Raw genomic sequence first — 20,810 nt, forward strand, 5'->3', positions numbered from 1 at the left:
ATTCAATACTGTATATAAAATATCAAAGTACAGCAAATATATATTATATACTGTACATAGAATATTAAAATACCCCAAATATGTATTATATACTGTAGATAAAATATCAATGTACCCCAAATATGTATTACATACTGTACGTAAAATATCAAATTACCCCAAATATGTATTATATACTGTACATAAAATATCAAAGTACATCAAATATGTATTATATACTGTACTTAAAATATGAAAGTACACAAAACATATCTTATACACCGTACGTAATCTATGAAAGTTCCCCAAATATTTATTGTATACTACACATAAAATATCAAAGTACACCAAATATACATTATATACTGTACATAAAATATCAATTTACAGCAAATATTTAATACTGTACATAAAATATCAAAGTACACCAAATATATATTATATACTGTAGTTAAATATCAAAGTACTCCAATTACATATTATATACTGTAGATAAAATATCAAAGAACAACAAATATATATTATATACTGTACATAAAATATGAAATTAAACCATATATATATCGTATACTGTACCTAAATTATCAAAGTACACCAAACATATATTTTATACTGTACCTATAATATCAGAGTACACTAAACATATATACTGCATGTAAAATAACAAAGTACACAAAATATATATTACATACCGTACATAAAATAGCAAAGTACACCATAAATATATGATATACGCTACATAAAATATCAAAGTACACCATTTATATACTGTATACTGTACATAATATATCAATGTACACCAAATATATATTATATACTGTACATAAAATATCAAATTACAATGAATACATATTATGTACTGTACATAAAATATCAAAGTACACCAAATATGTATTATATACTATATATGATATATCAAAGTACCCCAAATATGTATTATGTACAGTACTTAATATGTCATTGTATCCCAAATATGTATTCCATACTGTACATGAAATACCAAAGTACGCCAAATATGTGGTATATACTGTTCATAAAATATCAAAGTACACCGAATATGTATTATATACCATATATTCTATTTCAAAATACACAAAATACGTATTATATGCCGTACATAAAATATCAAGCTGCATCGAATATTTATTATATACCGTACATAAATTATCAGAATACACCGAATATGTATTATATAAAGTACATAAAATATCAAAGTACACCTAGTATGTAATAGACTGTACATAAACTGTCAAATTACACAGAATATATATTATTTACTGAAGATAAAATATGAAAGTACACCGAATACATTTTATATACAATACATAATATATCAAAGTACAGCATATACGTATTATATACCTTACATAAAATATGAAAGTACACCGAATATGTATTTTATACTGTACGTCAAATATCAAAGTACACCGAATACGTATTATATACCGTGATTACAATATCAAACTACACCAAATATGTATTATATACCGGACCTAAAACATCATAGTACACTGAATACGTATTATATACCGAACCTAAAATATCAAACTACATTGAATACGTATTATATATCCTACGTAAAATATGAAAGTACAGTGAATACGTATTACATACCGTACTAAAAATATCAAAGTACACTGAGTATGTAGTGTATACCGTACATAATGTATCATCTACACTGAATACGTATTATGTACCTTATATAAAATATCAAATTACACCGAAAACATATTATATACCATACATAAAATATCAAAGTAAACCGAATACGTATTATATAACGTACATAAAATATCAAAGTAAACCGAATACGTATTGTATACTGTACATTAAATATCAAAGTACATGAATAGATATTATATACCTTACATAACATATCAAAGTACACCGAAAGCATATTATATACGGTACGTAAAATACCAAATTTCCCTGAATATGTATTACATAATGTACATAAAATATCAAAGTACCCAAAATATGTATTATATACTGTAGAAGTAATATCAAAGTATCCCAAATATGTACTATACTGTACATAAAATATCAGGGAACCCAAATATGTATTATATACTGTACTTTAAATATCAAATTACCCCAAATATGTATAATATACTGTACATAAAATATCCAATTACACCAAATACATATTATATACAGTACATAAAACAACAAAATAAACGGAATACATATTATATACCATACATTAAAAAATCAAAGTACACCATATATGCATTATATACTTAACATAAACATCAAAGTACACCAATTATATATTATATACTGTACATAAAATATCAAAGTACACAGAAGACTTATTATATACGGTACACAAAATATCAAAGTGCACCGAATATGTCTTACACACCATACATAAAATATCAAGGTACACCGAATACGTGTTATATACCGTATATAAAATATCAAAGTACACCACATATATATTATATACTGTATATAAAATATCAAAGTACACAAAATATATATTACTGTACATAAAGTATTTAAGTACACAAAATATGTATCATATACTGTACAGAAAATATCAAAGTACACCAGATATAAATCATGTACTGTACATAATATAGCAAAGTACACCAGATATGTATAATATACTGCACAAAAAATATCAAAGTACACCAAATGTGAATCATAAACTGTACAAAAAATATCAAAGTACACCAAAGGTATATTCTATAATGTATATAAAATATTAACCATACATAAAATATCAAAGTAGACGGAATATATATAATATACTGAACATAAAATATCAAAGTACACCGAATATGTATTTTATACTGTACATCACTTATAAAACTTCACCAAATAGATACATACTGTACAAAGTATATGACAGTACACCAAATATATATTATACACTGTACATAAAATATCAATATACATCAATTATATAATATATACTTCACATAAAATATCAAAGAACACCAAATATGTGTTATATACTGCACATAATATCTCAAAGTACACCAAATATATATTACATACTGTACATAAAATACCAAAGTAAACAAAATGTATATTATATACTGCACATAAAATATCAAAGTACACCAAATATATAATATATACTCTACATATCATAGTAGACCAAATATATATTATAATCTGCACATAAAATATGAAATTACACAAATATATATTTTATACAACACATAAAATATAAAAGTGCACCAAATATTTATTACATACTGTACATAATATATCAATGTACACCAAATATATAGTATATACTGTACATAAAATATCAAAGAATGCCAAATGAATATATACTATACATGAACTATCATATTACACCAAATATATATTATATACTGTAAATAAAATATCACAGTACACCACACATATATGCTGTAACCAAAATATCAATGTACACAAAATATTTATTATATAATTTACATGAAATATCAAAGTACACCAAACATGTATTATAAACTGTACAAAAAATATCAAAATACTAAAATATATAATATATATTGTACATAAAATATCAAATTTCACCAAACGTGTATTATAAACTGTACAGAAAATATGAAAGTACAACAAATACATATTATATACTGTACATAAAATATCAAAGTACACCAAATATATATTATATAGTGTACATAAAATATCAAATTTCATCAAATATATATTATATACTGTACATAAAATATCAAAGTACACCAAATATATATTATATACTGTACATAATATATCAATGTACACCAAATATACAGTATACACTGTGCATAAAATATCAAAGTATGCCAAATGAATATATACTGTACATAAAGTATTAAATTACACCAAATATATATTATATACTGTACATAAAATATCACAGTACACCACACATATATTATATACTGCAACTAAAATATCAATGTACACAAAATATTTATTATATAATTTACATGAAATATCAAAGTACACCAAACATGTATTATAAACTGTACATAAAATATCAAAGTACTCCAAATATATATTATATACTGTACATAATATATCAAAGTACACAAAGCATATATTATATACTCTCTGTAAAATATCAAAGTGCACCAAATATATTTTATACTGTACATGCAATATCAATGTACAACTAATATATATTATACACTGTAAGTAAAATATCAAAGCACACAATATATATGTTACATATTGTACATAAAATATAAAATTACTCCAAATATACATTATATACAGCACATAAAATATCACAGTACACTAAATATATGTTATACACTGCACATAAATTATCAATGTACACCAAATATATATTATATACTGCACATAAAATATCAAAGTACACCATATATGTATTATATAATGTACATAAAATATCAAACTACACCATATATATTACATACTGTACATAAAATATCAAAGTACACCAAATATATTATGTACTGTACATAAAATAAAGTACAATTAATATATATTGTACATAAAATATATAAGTACAACAAATGAATATTATATACTGTGCCTAAAATGCAAAAGTACACGAAATATATGTTATATACTGTAAATAAAATATCACAGTACACCAAATGAATTTTATATACCTCTCATAAAATATGAATGTACACGAAATATATACTCTATATTGCACATAAAATATCGAAGTACTCCAATATATACTACATACTATACATAAAATATCAAAGTACAACAAATACATCTTATATACAGTACATAATATTTCAAAGTACACGAAATATATATTATATACTGCACATATATCAGACTACACAATAAATATTATATGCTGTAAATAAAATATCAAAGTACACTAAATATATAATATACTTTACATACTATATCAAAGTACACCAAATATATATTATGTACTGTACATAAGATATCAAAGTACACCGAATACATATTATATACTGTGCATAAAATATCAAACTACAGCAAATATATATTACATACTGTACATAAAATATCACAGTACACCAAATATATATTTTATAGTGCACATAAAATATCAAAGTACACCAAATAAATATTATATACTGCACATAAAATATCAAAGAACACCAAATATATATTATATACTCTACATATTTTATCGAAGTACACAAAATAAATATGATATACTGTAAATAAAATATAAAAGTACACCAAATGAAAATTGTATACTGTACATAAAATATCAAAGTAAACCAAATATGTATTGTACACTGTACATTAAATATCACAGTACACAAAATATATTTTACATGCTGCACATAAAATATAAAATTACACCAAATATATGTTACATACTGCATATAAAATGTCAAAGTACACTAGTTATGTTTTATGTACTGTACATAAAATATCAAATTACACCAAATATATATATTTTTACTGTATATAAAATATCAAAGCACACCAAATGTATATTATATACTGTAAGTAAAATATGAAAGTACACCAAATGTGCATTATATACTGTACATAAAATATCAAAATACACCATATATATTATATACTAGACATAAAATATCAAATTACACTGAATGTATGTTATATACTGTACATAAAATATCAAAGCACACAAAGTATATATTATATACTGTACATAAACTCTAAACTTACACCAAACATATATCATATACTGTACTTAAAATATAAAAGTACACCAAGTATGTACTATATGCTGTACACCAATTATAAAACTTCACCAAATAGTTATTTTAAAGTATACATAAAATATCACAGTACACCAAATATATATTTTACACTGTACATAATATATCAATATACACCACTTATATATTATATACTTCACTCAAAATATCAAAGTACACCATATATGTTATATACTGCACATAAAATATCAAAGTACACCAAAAATGTATTATATATTGCCCATAAAATATCAAAGTACACCAAATAAATATTATATACTGTACATACAATATCAAAGTACACTAAATATATATTATGTATTGTACATAAAATACCAAAGTACAGCAAGTATATATTATATACTGTGCATTAAATATCAAAGTACACCAAGTGTATGTTATATACTGTACAGAAAATATCAAACTACACCAAACGAATATTATATACTCTACATAAAATATCAAAGCACACCAAATATATATTATATACTGTACAAATAGTTAAATTACACCAAACATATATATTATATATGGCACATAAAATGTCAAAGTACAATAAATATATATACTGTATGTAAAATGTCAAAGTACACAAAATGTATATTTTCTACTGTACATAAAATATTAAATTACACCAAATATATATTATAAACTGAACATAAAATATTAATGTACTCCAAATATATATATTATATGGCACATGAAATATCAAAGTACAACAAATATATATTATATACTGTATGTAAAACATCAAAGTACACCAAATATATATTTTATACTATACATAAAATATCAAAATACACCATAAATATTATATACTATACATAAAATTTCACCGTACACCACATATATCTTACATACGGTACAAAAAATATATTACACCAAATATATATTATATACTGTATAAAAAATTTCAAATTACACCCCATATGTATTATATACTGTACATAAAATATCAAATTTCACCAAATTAATATTATGTAGTGTACAAATATCAAAATACACCAAGTATATATTATATACTGTACATAAAATATCAAAGTACACAAAGTATAATATACTGTACATAAAATATAATACACCAAATGAATATTGTATACAGTACATAAAATATCAAAGTACACCAAATATATATTATATACTGGACATAAAATATCACAGTACACCACATAAATTTTACATACTGCAAATAAAATATCACAGTACACCAAATATATTTTATACACTGCCCTTAGAATATCAAAGTACACCAAATATATATTATATACTGTATATAAAATATGAAAATACACCTCCTGTATATTATATACTGTACATAAAATATTAAAGTACACCAAATATATATTATATAGTGCCCATAAAATATCACAGTGCACCAAATTTATACAATACACTGTACATAAAATATCAAAGTGCACCAAATATATATTATATACTCCACTTAAAATATCAAAATACAACATATATGTATTTTATACAGTACATAAAATATTAGTGTACAACAAATATAGGTTATATACTGTACATAAGATATCAAAGTACACAAAATATATGTTACATTCTGTATATAAAATATCAAAGTCAACAAAATATATGTTACATACTGTACCTAATGTATCAAGGTACACCAAATATATATTAAATACAGTACATAAAATACCAAAGTACCCCAAAGATATATACTGTACAAAAAATATCAAAGTACCCCAAATATGTATTATATACTGCACATAAAATATCAAAGTAACCCAAATATGTACTATATACTGTACTGAACATATCAAAATACCCGAAATATGTATTATATACTGTACATAATATATCAAAGTACCCCAAATATGTATTACAAACTGTACATGAAATATCAAAGTACTCAGAATATGTATTATATACTCTTCATAAAATGTCAAACTACAGCAAATACGTATTATATACCATACATAAGATATCAAAGTTCACCGAATACGTATTATATACCATACACGATATATGAAAAAACTCCGAATACGTATTATATACCGTACATAGAATATCAAATTACACCGAATACGTATTATACATCATACATAAAATATCAAAGTACACCGAATACGTATTATATACTGTACATAAAATATCTAAGGTCACCGAATACATATTATATGCCATACATAATATATCAATGTACACAGAATATGTATTATATACCATACATAAAATATCAAAGTACACCAAATATGTATTCTATACCGTACATAAAATATCAAACTACACAAAATGCATCTTATATACTGTACATAAAATAACAAAGCACTCAGAATATATATTATACACGGTACATAAAATATCAAAATATACGAAATATGTATTATATAATGTACATAAAATATCAAAAACTACGCCAAATTTGTATAATATACTGTACATAAAATATCAAAGTTCACCAAGTATGTATTATATACTGCACAGAATATATCAATTTACACCAAATATGTATTATCTACTGTACATAAATTATCAAAGTATCACAAATATGTTATATACTGTACATAAAATATGAAAGTACCCGTAATATGTATTATATGCTGTACATAAAATATGCAAGTACCCCAAATATGTATTATATACGGTACATAAAATATCAAAATACCACAAATATCTATTATGTACTGTACATAAAATATCAAATTACCCCTAATATGTGTTATCTACTGTACATGAAATATCAAAGAACCCCAAATATGTATTATATACTGTAGAAAAAATATGAAAGTACCAAAATATGTATTATATACAGTACACAAAATATCTAAGTATCCCAAATATGTATTATATACTATACATAAAATATCAAAATATACCATATATATTATATACTATACATAACATATCAAAGTACACCAAATATATATTATATGGTTTACATGAAATATCTAATTACACCAAATATATATTATATACAGTACATAAAATATCAAAGTACACACCATATATATTATATACTCTACATAATATATCACAGTACACCAAACATATGTTATATACTGTACATAAAATATCAAAATATAACAAATATGTACTGTACATAAAATATCAAAGTAACCCTAATTTATATTACATACTGTACATGAAATTCCAAAGAACCACAAATATGTATAATATAATGTTCATAAAATATCACAATACACCGAATACATATTATATACCGTATATAAAATATCAAAGGACACCCAATACGTATTATGTACTGTACATAAAATATCAAATTACACTGATAACGTATTGTATACCATACATAAAATATCAAAAAACACCGAATACTTATTATATACTGTACAAACAATATCAAATTACACCAAATATGTATCATATAATGTACATAAAATAACTTAAACCAAATATATATTATTTACTGTACATTAAATATCAAGGCACACAAAATGAATATTATATACAGTACAAAAAATATCAAAGTACACCAAATGAATATTGTGTACAAAAGATATCAAAATACACCTAATATATATTATACACTGTACATACACTATCGTGGTACACAAAGTATATATTATATACCGTACATTAAGTATCAAAGTACACCAAATGAATATTGTATACTGTAAATAAAATATCATAGTAAGCCAAATATATATTATATAGTGGACATAAAATATCACAGTACACCACATAAATTTCACATACTGTACATAAAATATCACAGTACACCAAATATATTTTATATACTGCACATAGAATGTCAAAGTATGCCAAATATTTATTATATACTGTATATAAAATATGAAATTACTCCAACTGTATATTATACACTGTACATAAAATATCAAATTACACAAAATGTATATAATATAGTGCACATAAAATATAACAGTGCACCAAATATATACAATATACTGTTCTTAAAATATCAAAGTGCACCAAATATATACTATATACTGTACGTAAAATATCAAAGTACCTAATATATGTATTTTGAACATTAACTATCAAGGTACACCAAATATGTAACATATACTGTACATAAAATATCAAAGCTCACTTAATACGTATCTTATACTGAACATGAAATATAAAACCACATAAAATATTTATCATATACTGTACTTAAAATATCAAAGCACACCAAATGTATATCATGTATTCTACATAAAATATCAAAGCACAACTAATATATATCATATACTGTACATAAAATACGAAAGCACACCATAAATATGTACTTTACATAAAATATCAAAGCACACCAAATGTATGTTATATACCATACATAAAATATCAAAGCTCACCAAATATATATTATATACTGTACATAAAATATCAAAGCACACCAAAAATTGTAATATTCTGTACATAAAATATCAAAGTACACCGAATATATATTATATACTGTACATAAAATATGAAAGTACACTGAATACGTTTCACATACCCTACATAAAATATCAAAATACACTGAATACGTATTATGTACCATACATAAAATATCAACGTTCACCGAATACGTATTTTATACCATACATAAAATATCAAAGTACACCGAATACGTATTATATACCGTACATATAATACCAAAGTACACCAAATACGTATTATATACCGTACAGAAAATACAAAATTACGCCGAATATGTATTATATAATCTACATAAGATATCAAAGCACACCGAATATGTAATATACTGTACATAAAATGTCAAAGTACACCGAATATATATTATATACTGTACATAAAATATGAAAGTACACCGATTACGTTTTATATACTGTATGTAAAATATCAAAGTACAACGAATACGTATTATATACCGTACCTAAAATATCAAAGTACACCGAATACATATTATATACCATACATAAAATATCAAAGTACTCCGAATACGTATTAAATGACGTACATAAAATATCAAAATACACAGAATACGTATTATATATCGTACATAAAATATCAAACTACACTGAAAACGTATTATAAGCCGTACGTAAAATATCAAAATACACCGAATACGTATTATATACCGTACATAAAATATCAAAGTACACCGAATACATATTATATACCATACATAAAATATCAAAGTACTCCGAATACGTATTAAATGCCGTATATAAAATATCAAAGTACAAGGAATACGTATAATAGATCGTACATAAAATATCAAACTACACTGAAAACGTATTATATGCCGTATGTAAAATATCAAATTACACCGAATACGTATTATATACCGTACATAAAATGTCAAAGTACACCGAGTAGGCATTATATACCATACATAAAATATCAAACTACAACGAATACGTATTACATACCGTACATAAAATATCAAACTACACCAAATACGTATTATATACCGTACATAAAATATCAAAGAACACTGAATACATATTATATAACGCACATAAAATACAAATGTGCACGGAATACATATTACATACCATAGATAGAATATGAAAATGCACTGAATACGTGTTACATGCCGTATATAAAATCTGAAATACACCGAATACGTATTGTATACCATACATAAAATAACAAAGTACACCGAACACGTATTTCATACCGTACATAAGATATCAAAGTACACCGAATAAGTATTATATACCACAGACAAAATATCAAGGTACACTGAATACGCATTATATACCGTATGAAAAATATCAACGTACACCTAATATATATTATATACTGTACAGAAAATATCAGTTCCGAATACATATTATATACCGTACATAAAATATCAAATTACACCAAAAATGTATTATGTACCGTACATAATATATCACATTACACCGAACACGTATTATATACCGTACATAAAGTATCAAAGTATGTTTTAAATACCGTGCATAAAATATCAAAGTACACAGAATACGTATTATATACCGTATGTAAAATAAGAAAGTGCACTGAAAACGTGTTGTATACCGTACCAAAAATATCAAAGTACTCCGAATACGTATTATATACCATACGGAAAATATCAAATTACACTCAACACGTCTCATATACTGTAGATAAAATATCAAACTACAACGAATATGTATTATACACCATATATAAAATATCAAAGTACACCGAATACGTATTATATTCTGTATATAAAATATCAAATTACACCAAACACGTATTATATACCGTACATAAAATATCAAACTACACCGAATACTTATTATATACAGTATATAAAATATCAAATTACACCAAATTTAAATTCTATACTCTATATAAAATATCAAAGTACACCAAATATATTTTCTATACTGTACATAAAATATCAAATTACCTAAAATATATATTCTATACTGTACATAAAATATCAAAGTAAGCAAAATATATATTCTATTCTGTGCATAAAATAACAAAGTATCCAAAATATATATTCTATACTTTGCATAAAATATCAAAGTACACAAAATATATATTCTATACTGCACATAAAATATTAAATTACCCAAAATATATATTCTACACTGTACATAAAATATCAAACTACCGCAAATCTATATTCTATACTGTACATAAAATATGAACGTACCCCTAATATATATTCTATACTGTACATAAAATATCAAAGTACCCAAAGTATATATTCTGTACTGTATATAAAACATTAAAGCACCCATAATATATAATACTGTAAATAAAATATCAAAGTACCCAAAATATATATTAAATACTGTATATAAAGTATCAAAGTATACCAAATATATATTCTATACTGTACATAAAATATCTAAGTACCCAAAATATATATTCCATACTGTACATAAAATAACAAACTACCCAAAATATATATTCTATACTGTACATAAAATATAAAAGTACGCAAAATATATATTATCTACTAAACATAAAATATCAAAGGACACAATCTATATTTTATGCTATACAGAAAATATCAAAATACCCAAAATATATATTCTATACTGTACATAAAATTTCAAAGTACCCAAATTATGTTATCTATACTGTGCATAAAATATCAAAGTATCTAAAATATATATTCTATACTGTGCATAAAATATCAAAGTGCACCAAATATATATTTTATACTGTACATAAAATATCAAAGTATAACAAATATACATTCCACAGTGTGCATAAAATATCAAACTACACAAAATATACTATACTATACATAAAATATCAAAGTACACTATAAATAATATACTGTACATAAAATATCAAAGTACACCAAATATATATTCAACACTGTACATAAAATATCAAAGTACACCAAATATATATTGTTTACTGTACATAAAATATCAAAGTACACCACATATATATTCTATACTGTACATAAAATATGAAAGTATACCAAATATATATTCTATACTCTATATATCAAAATACACCAAATATATAGTCTATACTGTACATAAAATATGAAAGTACACCAAATATATATTTTGTACTGGACATAAAATATAAAAGTTCACAAAATATGAATTCTGTCCTGTACCTAAAATGTCACAGTACCCCAAATATATATTTTATTCTGTACATTAAATATCAAAGAACCCCAAATATATATCCTATACCCTACTTAAAATATCAATGTATGCCAAATATATACACTGTACATTAAATATCAAAGTACTCCAAATATATATTCTATACTGCCCAGAAAATATCAAAGTACACAAAATATACGTTCTATACTATACATAAAATATCAAAGTACAGGAAACACATACTCTATACTGTACATAAAATATCAATGTACAGAAAATATATATTCTATACTGTAAATAAAATATCTATTATATATGATATGTGATATATATTACATATGTTATATATTATATATTATTTTATAATATTCTTTCATAAATTATTATATTGTATATTATATATAATATAACTTAATATATAATATATAATATATCATAATATATTAAATATATTATATCATAATATATTATATATATTATTATATTATTACTGTACATAATGTAATATATTATATAATATTTAATCAATATATGTCATGTATATATTATAATATATATTATTATATAATATGATATGTTATACAATTCATAATATATAATATGTAATATATTGAATAATTAATATCTAATATATTATATATTATGTATATTATATTACAAATTATATGTAATATATAATACATCATATATTATATTATATATTAAATATTATATAATATATCATATGTTATGCATATGATATTCTGTATTATAAAATATGTTATATAATAGTTATTATATATTATATATATTATATATAATTATAATAGTTATATATAATTATATTAAATATATTTATATATATAATTCTATAGTATATAATTATATATTATATTATATATAATAATTACATATTTTTATATGTATTATAATGAGAATAATAAATATGTATCATTATATATTATATTATACATAATATATATAAGTGTGCAGGATGTAAAAGGAAATTATATATATGTGATACATATTGTATATGTTTTATATATTACATAATATATAATTATATATATATTTACACACACATATATATATTTGGTTGTGCCCTATTTCCCATCTCATAACTTATTTTAAGAAGTACAGCATAGTAATGTGTGGGCTTGGGATTCAGTTTTTGAAACAAAACACTGATCCTCCAATAACCTTCCTATACGTGTAAAAGCACTCCTGACTGCCTAGCGGCAGTTGGACCTCACAATGTGGATTGTGCCTTCACCCTGGAATGTTTATGCCCTATCGCCATTGTGATGGGATTAGGGATCTCCTGCCCTTGGTCCTAAGTGCCACTGTCTGTGCTGAGTTTTTCAAAGCTCAGAGCAGATTGAAACTTTGTGGTTTCATTTTCCCTGATTTTGATTTTTCTCATGTGGAACCTGTGTTGCTGCATTCAAGGTATGTTCATACTGGCCTGTAAAATGCGAACTCTTCAAATTATTAGTTAGTGCTTTCCAAATATGTTATTTAAAACCTTATCCTCTGTATTTTCCATATGCAGTTATCAATATGTTTCATGGTTATGTTTTGTTGCTCAATTTATATATTTGATTATCGTACCAAGCAGAGTAGCTTTGAAGTTTTTCTTCATCAAAAAAATATGTATCTTGGCTCAGGCCTCTAATCCCAGCACTTTGGGAGGCCAAGGCAAGAGGATCACAACGTGAGGAGATCAAGACCATCCTGGCCGGTACAGTGAAATCCTGTCTCTGCTAAAACTAAAGAAAATCAGCCAGGCATGGTGACAGCTGGAGAAGTCCCAGTGTGGTGTAGTCCCAGCTACCTGGAGGCTGAGGCAGGACAATCGCTTGAACCCGTGGGGCAGAGGTTGCAGTGAGCCAAGATGGTGCCATTGCACCCCAGTCTGTGCAACAGAAGAAGACTCTGTCTAAAAACAATTACATATAATATATATTATATATATGCATTATATATTATATAATATGTTATATCTGTAATATATAGTATATAATATATAATGTCTCATAATATACATAAAAAATATTCTGTCATATTATTTATAATATATATATTATATATTACATATATAATATATATTATATGACTTATATATTACACATTACATATATTATTTATATTATATATAATATATATAATATATGTAATATATATAATATACATATATATTATATATTTTATCTAATATAATATGTGAATTATATAATGATCTATAATATATATTATATTTTATGACATGTATATATTATGTATAGTATATTATATATTATATATAATAGAGTATATATATTATACATTAAATATATCATATATAAAATATATAGTATATACATCGTATATATTATATGTTAAACAAGATATATGATATGTTATATAATATTTAAATTATAAAATATACGATATGAAAATAATGTATTATACGTAATCTGTACCGTCTGTAATAAATATAATATATGACATATATAACATATGATATATATAATATAATGTATGATGTATATTGTATGATATAACGTTTATAATATGATATATGATATACATCATATAGTATATGCAATATATTGTATGATATATATATTTTATGACATATGCTATATACTATATAATGTATGATATATATTACATTCAACATATGATATATATTATTGATAATAAATTATATGTAACACATAATGTATGATATATATGTAATATATGATACATTTTATATATAATATATGATGTGAAATAAATGATACATATAATGTATGATTTATGAAATATATATGTTGTATATTATATATAATATATCATATTATATATAATATATAATCTATTATATAAGATTATATTATATGTTATATATAAAGTAACTTAATAAATGATATATATTATATCATAATATATATAACATAGAATATATTATATATTATATTATATTATTAAATATAATGTAATATATTGTATAATATTTTATCTAATATATGTCATATATTATAATATATAATATTGTGATACATAATATATAATATGTTATATAATATACAATATCTACTATATAATATATATTTTATAATATCTAATATATTATATATTATGTATAATATATTACATATTATATGTAATATGTAATACATTATATATTATATTATATAGTAAAGATTTTATATTATATAATATGTTATACATATGATATTCTGCATTATATAATATATTATATATTATATATATTATACATTATTATAGTATATATAATTATATATATAATTGTAAAATTATATATAATTTTATATTATGTTATATGTAATAATTATATATTATTACATGCATTATATTGTATATAATAATAACATATCATTATATATTATATTACACATAATATATATAATGTAAGGATGCAGGATGTAAAAGAAAATTATATATATGTTATACATATTATATAAGTTACATATATTACATTATATAAATAATATATATTTATATACACATATATATATATATATATATATATATATACATTTGGGGGTGCCCTATTTCCCGCCTCATAACTTATCTGAAGAAGTACAGCCTAGTAATGTGTGGGCTTGGGATTCAGTTTTTAAACAAAACACTGAGCCTTCAATGACCTTCCTGTACGTGTAAAAGCACTCCTGACTGCCTGGCAGCAGTTGGACCTCACCATGTGGGTTGTGCCTTCACCCTGGAATGTTTGAACCCTATCACCGTGGTGATGGGATTAGGGATCTCCTGCCCTTGGTCCTAAGTGCCACTGTCTGTGCTGAGTTTTTCAAATCTCAGAGCAGATTGAAACTTTTTTGGTTTCATTTTCCATGATTTTGATTTTTTTCTCATGTGGAACCTGTGTTGCTGCATTCAAGGTATGTTCAAGCTGGCCTGTCAAATGCAAACTCTACAAATTATTAGTCAGAGTTTTCCAAATATATTATTTAAACATTATCTTATGTATTTTCCATATGCAGTTATCAATAAGTTTCATGGTTATGTTTTATTCCTCAATTTATATGTTTGATTGTTGTACCAAGCAGAGTACCTTTGAAATTTTTCTTCAGTGAAAAAATATGTATCTTTGCTCAGGCCTCTAATCCCAGCTCTTTGGGAGGCCAAGGCAAGAGGATCACAACTTGAAGATATCAAGACCATCCTCACCAATACAGTGAAAAGATGTCTCTACTAAAACTAAAAAAAATCAGCCAGGCATGGTGGCAGCTGGAGTAGTCCCAGTATGGTGTAGTCCCAGCTACCTGGCAGGCTGAGGCAGGACAATCGCTTGAACCCATGAGGCAGAGGTTGCAGTGAGCCAAGATGGTGTCACTGCAGCCCAGTCTGTGCAACAGAACAAGACTCCTTATAAAAACAATTATATATGTAATATATATTATATATATGCATTATATAATATATAATATATGTGTAATATATAATCTATAATATGTCATAATATATATAAAAACTATCATATCATATTATATATATTATATATTATATATATTATATATAACATAAAATGTATAATATATATTGTATGACATTATATATTACATATAATTTATATTATTTATATTACATATAATATATAATATATATTATATATTTTATCTAATATATATGTGTATTATATAATCTATAAAATATATTATATTTTATGACATGTATATTTTTATATCTTATTTTATATATGATATTATATATATTATATAAGATATATAATATATATATTATAAATATATATCATATATTTAATATATGATATACTAAATATATCACATAAAAATATATAATATACATTTTATATATTATATTTTAAATAAAATATATAATATATTATATAATATTTAATTATAGATTATATGATAAGTAAATATAGGTAATAAATACCGACTACAATAAATATAATATATAACATACATTATATTACATAAGATATATATAATATATGATGTCTATTATGTGATATAAGGTATATAATATGATATATAATATATATTATGTAATATATGCTATATGTTATATAACATATTATATATATTTCATAACATATGCTGTATAATATATAATGTATGATATATATTACCTTGAACATATCATATATATTATTGACAATATATGATATATAACATATAATATATCATAGATATTACATAAAATGTATGATATATGTAATATATGATACAAATTATATATAACATGATATTTATATATCATAATCAATGTACACAAAACGTATATTATATATAGTACATATCAAATTACACAAAATATATGTTATATAGTGTACATAAAATATCAAAGTATGCAAAATAGGTATTATATTGTACATAAAATATCAAAGAAAAAAATATATATGTTGTACATAAAATATGACAGTACGTAAACTATACGTTACATATTTTACATAAAATATTAAAGTACACAAACTATATCTTATATATTGTACATAAAATATCAAAGTACACAAACTATATCTTATATATAGTACATAAAATACAGAAGTACACACAATATTCCTTATATATTGTACATAAAATATGAAAGTACACAAACCATACCTTATATATTGTAAATAAAATATCAAAGTACACAAATTATATCTTCTATATTGTACATAAAATATCAAAGGAAACAAACTATATCTTATATTGTGTACATAACATATGACAATACATAAACTACATCTAATATGTTGTACATAAAATAAAAAAGTACACAAGCTGTATCTTATATAATGTACATAAAATATCAAAGTACACAAACTATATCTACTATATTGTACTTAAAACACCAAAGTACACAAACTATATCTTATATACTGTACATAAAATGTAAAAGAACACAAAATATATCTTATATATTGTCCATAAAATAAAAAAGTACACAAAATACATCTTATATACTGTACATAAAATATCAAAGTACACAATATATATCTTAAATATTCTACCTAAAATACCAAAGAACACAAATTATATCTTACATATTGTACATAAAATATCAAACTACACAAAATGTATCTTATATATTGTACATAAAACATTAAAGTACAGAATATATAAGATATATATGATATATAACATATAATATATATTTATGATATATAACACATAATATATAATATGTATAACATAAAATGTATGATATATGTAATATAAGATACATATTATTATGTAATATATGATATTAGTATACTGTACATAAAATATCAAGATACACAATATTTTTATATATTGTACATAAAATATAATAGTACAGAAAGTACATGTTATATATTGTACATAAAATATCAAAGTACAAAAAATATATATTATATATTGTACACAAAATATCAGATTACACAATATGTATATTTTATATTGTACATAAAATATGTACACAAAACATATATATTGTTCGGAAAATATCAAAGTACACAAAATATATATTATATATTGTACACAAAATATCAAAGTACACAAAATATGTTTTATATATTGTACATAAAATATCAAAGTACACTAAATATAATATATTGTACATAAAATATCAAACTACACAAAATATATATTTTACATTTTACATAAAATTTCAAAGTACAAAAAATAGATATTGTACATTGTATATAAAATATCAAAGTACACAAAATACTTGTTCAATATTGTACATAAAATATCAAAGTACAAAAAATATATATTTTGTACATAAAATATCAAATACACAAAACGTATATTATATATTGTACATAAAATATCAAAGCACACAAAATGTATCTTATATATTATACATAAAATATCAAAGTACACAAAATATATATTATATATTGTACATAAAATATCAAAGTACACAAAATATATGTTATATATTGCAGATAAAATATGAAAGTACACAGAATATATATTATGTAGTACATAAAATATGAAAGTACACAAATTATATATTATATATTGTACATAAAGTATCAAAAATTACCCAAAACATATATTATAAATTCTATAGAAACTATCAAAGTACAGAAAATATATATTATAAATTTTACATAAAATATCAAAAAGTTCACAAAATATATATTATATATTGTACATAAAATATCAAAATACACAAAATATATATGTTTTACATAAAATATGAAACTGCACAAACTATATATTATGAATAGTATTTAAATTTTCAAAGTACAAAAATTATATTTTAAGTATTGTTCATAAAATATCAAAGCACCCCAATATATATTATACATTTTCCATAAAATATAAAAATGCACAAAATATATATTAAATATTGCACATAAAATACCAAACTTCACCACATATATATTATATACTGTACATAAAATGTCAAGGAACACAAAATGAATATTATATACTATAATTAAAATATCAAAGTACACGAAAGATATATTAAATACTGTACATAAAATATGAAAGTACAACAAATATATATTATACACTGTACTTAAACTAAGAAAGTACACCAAATATATATTATATACTGTGCATAAAATATGAAAGTACAACAAATATATATTATATACTGTACCTAAAATAACAAAGTACACCAAAGATATATTATATGCTGTACATAAAAAATCAAAACACATCAAATATATACTATATAGAAAATATGAAAGTACACGAAATATATATTATATACTGCAAATAAAATATCACAGTACACCAAATATATATTTTATACTGCAGATAAAATAACACTGCAGATAAAATAACAAAGTACACCAAATATATATTATATACTAACATAAAATATCAAAATCCTCCAA

The sequence above is a fragment of the Gorilla gorilla genome, chromosome 22 (assembly GCF_029281585.2).
Source record: "Gorilla gorilla gorilla isolate KB3781 chromosome 22, NHGRI_mGorGor1-v2.1_pri, whole genome shotgun sequence".
In the NCBI taxonomy this organism is placed as follows: Eukaryota; Metazoa; Chordata; class Mammalia; order Primates; family Hominidae; genus Gorilla; species Gorilla gorilla.